Below are 4,132 nucleotides of genomic sequence, written 5' to 3' on the forward strand. Positions count from 1 at the left end.
ACTCCAACATTTCCTTGACAGTTAATGTTATGTTAACTAGCTTGTAGTTTCCTTTTTTTTCTCTTCCTCCTTTCTTGAGAAGTGATACTATATTTGCTGTTTCACAATCCATTGAAACTTTCCACAATCCAGGAAATTTTGGACTGTAACAACCAACGTACCCACTAGCTCTGTAACAGCCTCTTTTAGAACTGAAGAATGTAGGTCATCCTGGCCTGAAGTTTGTCAGCCCTTATTCCTACTAGTTTATCCAAATCCTTTTCTCTAGTAATGTTTATTCTTTTAATTTCCTCACTCACTTATGCCACTTGTTTATCCATTATTTTTGGCAAGTTTTTACAGTCTTCAACTGCAGAGATGGATGCCCAAAATACTTGATTTACTTATCCTTATTAGCCCAGGATTAATACTTGGGGCTAGTGGACCATTCTCCTGTTGTACATTTCTTAATTACTGTAACATCAGTCATAAATCTACCAGCATTGCCTTTGCCTTCAATAATCATTTCAGTGAAAAATATTGTGTCAATGATTGAGCCAAAGTTTTCATCTTGTGTCAATCTAAAAGTAACTCTGAAACAGAAATGCATTTTTATTGTACAATGCTGCTACTATGAGCTGACCTATATGTACCTTTCCACATGTGTCAGGGAAAGGTACTGGTCCCTTACATTTCACTTTGTAAGACTGGGGGCTGGGTGGCAGTCTTGGGTCCTGGGGCTGAAGCTCTTCTGATGAGGATGGAGTCATTGTTCTCCCTCTAATGGACACGTTTCTGTAAATAAGAGCTGAAAATATGGTACTGAAGAGCATTGAGGCGACCACCACTACCTTCCATACCTTCATCTTAGAGCATGTCACAGCAGCAAGGCCCTGCAAGATACAACAAGAACCAGTGTTAGCTTTGGGCAATATGTCTACAACTACTCAGTATCATTTTGTCTAATATGGTAAATGAAGCACTTTTTTTGTCCTGCTTGCACTGATGTTTCCAAATGCATTCAAGTTTGGTGAGGTGTTGTCTTAATTCTCTCTCCAATCTATCAGGAACATGCTTTATACCTACCCTCAGAAATATCTGTTACCAATATATTTCAGGTGACATGTTAAGATATAAACCCTGACAGTAGAGTCAAGGAGTCATAGAGCAATACAGCACAAATACAGGCCCTTCAGCCCAACCAGTCCATGCCGACCACAGTGCCCACCCAGCTAGTCCCAATTTCCTGTGTCCGGCCCATATCCCTCTACACCCCGCACCTCCACGTACCTATCCAAATGCTTCTTAAATGATACTATTGTACCTGCCTCAACCACTTCCTCTGGCAGCTCATTCCAAATACCCACAATCCTCTGCGTGAAAAAGTTGCCCTTCAGGTCCCTTTTAAATCTTTCTCCTCTCACCTTAAATCTATGCCCCCTAGTTTTGGACTCCCCTATCCTGGGGAAGAGACTGCTATCATCCACCTTATCTATGCCTCTCATAATTTTAAACATTTCTATAAGGTCGCCCCTCATTCTCCTACGTTCCAAGGAATAAAGACCTAGCCTGGCCAACCTCTCCCTATAACTCAGGCCCTCTAGTCCTGGCAACATCCTTGTAAATCTTTTCTGCACTCTTTCCAGTTTAACTACATCTTTCTTATAACAGGGTGACCAAAACTGTACACAGTACTCTGAGTGTGGCCTCACCAATGACTTATGCAACTGCAACATAATGTCTCAACTCCTATATTCAATGCCTTAGTTGATGAAGGACAGCATTCTAAGTGCTTTTATCACCACCCTGTCTACCTGTGACACCACTTTCAACGGACTGCACGTGTACTCCTCAGTCACTCTGATCCATTACACTCCCTAGGGCCCTACCATTCATAGTATAAGTCCTACACTGGTTTTACTTTCGCAGGAGGTATCTCAGGAGGAAACAAAAACAATGAAGATGAGCAATGGAGTTATCCTTTCTCCTGGCCAATATTTGTCCATAATCAGAATTACTAAATCAGATTATCTGAACATGATCATATTGCTGCCTGAGGGAGCTTGCAGTATGCAAATTGGTCGTTGTACATTTTGACTACAAAAGTGACTAAGCTCGGACAATGCTCCTCTTTTCACATGGCTGATTCAAAGCAACGATTATAACATCAGCCAAATAATCGAGGAGGGGGAATGTTACCATCAAATTTGTAGAGAAAGCAGAGTGTTGTTATGTCGTCAAAGTTTGATCAGGGTTTTTACAAACACATTTATTGACATTCAAAAGTACTTCATTCACTCTAAAGCACTTTGGGATGCCCTGTGGCTGTAAAAGGCTTTGTGGCTGATAAATGTAGGTCTTTGCTTCTATTCCTTGGATTGATATGAAAAAAAACAAAACAAGTAATAATTTATGGTAATCTGGCCGTTTTGGAGAATAGTGGTCTTGCAATCCTTGAGGAAAATAAGCCCAGTTGTTGAGGCCAGTAAATAAAAAATGTTCCAATGCTGTCTGTATTTGTTCCATTCAGGCCAAGGAAACAAAATATGAAATCGAAAAAGTCATTTCTTCATGTGCAGCCAAATGTTAACGCTAACCATCTGGAGGCCCTTCTGGTACAGAAGCAGGGTCAGTAATTTAGGGGGGTACTCAGCAAGTTAGTCTTTATTAGGGATGGGCAGGGCCAACACCCCTCAACATTACTTATCAAGTCCTCCAGATGGACTGTCAGATTAACCACATGTGAGTAGCAACACATATGAACCATGCTGGTGGCAAAGGAACCCAAAGGAAGACAACAGCTACAGATGGTTGTGAAAGGTGAAGAGGCATTGTGATAATGAGCAGGTGAAATTTAAAAGTTTGCCTGAACACTGCTTAAGTGGAATTGGGGTAAAGTGTCATCATGTTATATTGGGATCATTTGACAAATCATCTGCAAAATCACTGTGCGAATGTTTCATTATCATAGTGTGCAATTGCACCGTGGTGTTTTAGTTTCGTATCAGGATTGCATTAAAGTCCTGTGCTACTAAATTAACATTTAAATCAAGACTACTACTGTCATTTTGAACTGAATTACAACCCATTCATAACCTCGTACCTACTATATCCATCAGTAATTCTCGATCCATGCCTTAACCTGTGACTGACCTTTACCCCACACTTATCACTAACCTACTTCATGTACAAAACTCTCTGTCTATTACATGTGTCCATCTACCTGAAGAAAAACACCTCTAATGAGAACCCACAGATTACAACTCTAATTGTATATTACTTTCCGCTGGTCCATAATTCTGTCATTGTACATGAGCTTGTGCTAAACATGACCCTCTGTGTCTACACATAGGTTTCAATGTACTTAAGTCTGAAGCTTGTATATGCTCGCAGCCTATTACTTGCCTATCATATTTTGCCAATCAGTAAATCTATTCAGTATTATAATTTGCTCATGCACCAGATATTATGTATTTGTCTTTGGTTAATCATGTGTCCATTCATGGTCCTGCATTTCATCAATAGCAGGTGTTCATTATTTTAATTAATTAGATTTGAAAAAACTCGATCATTGATTTTCTTACCAACTTGCTTGGAGTTACCTTTGTGCTTGTTTTCAGGTATAGATATTTAGACAAACATTTGAACCATTTAATGGTTTTAGTGCTGCTTTGTACATTCGGTCTGAGTGCTAGATATTTATCCGTGAAGTAATAATGTAAACATTGTTATTATTCAGTGCAGTTTCTGTTAATTGTTACTGGCCCACCATTCTCCGAAATTTTATCTTTGTGCTGCCTCTATCGTAAATCAATTTCAAATAAGATTTCTTCAGGATCAATGGATTTGAATTAAATAGTCTTAGTTTGCACAATAGACAAATGCTTGATCCAGTGGCTTAGCATGCTATCCTTAAAATAGTATCCTTAAAGTCTAGACCAGATTTGAAACCAGTAGGATGAAATCCTACCCTTCTGTAGTCCTGAGTTACAACTAATTGACACTGAAGTGACAATCTCTTGTCAAAGTGGCTATGAGCATCGTTATTAAGGGAAATGGAAATGTCACATGAGGTTAATGCACATTAATGTAGCAGCAAAGTGAGCTTTTCTTTCCAACATACACTGTTTTACATGGCCTGAGTGTACTTAAT

This window comes from Pristis pectinata, chromosome 24 (genome assembly GCF_009764475.1).
Source record: "Pristis pectinata isolate sPriPec2 chromosome 24, sPriPec2.1.pri, whole genome shotgun sequence".
Lineage (NCBI taxonomy): Eukaryota > Metazoa > Chordata > Chondrichthyes > Rhinopristiformes > Pristidae > Pristis > Pristis pectinata.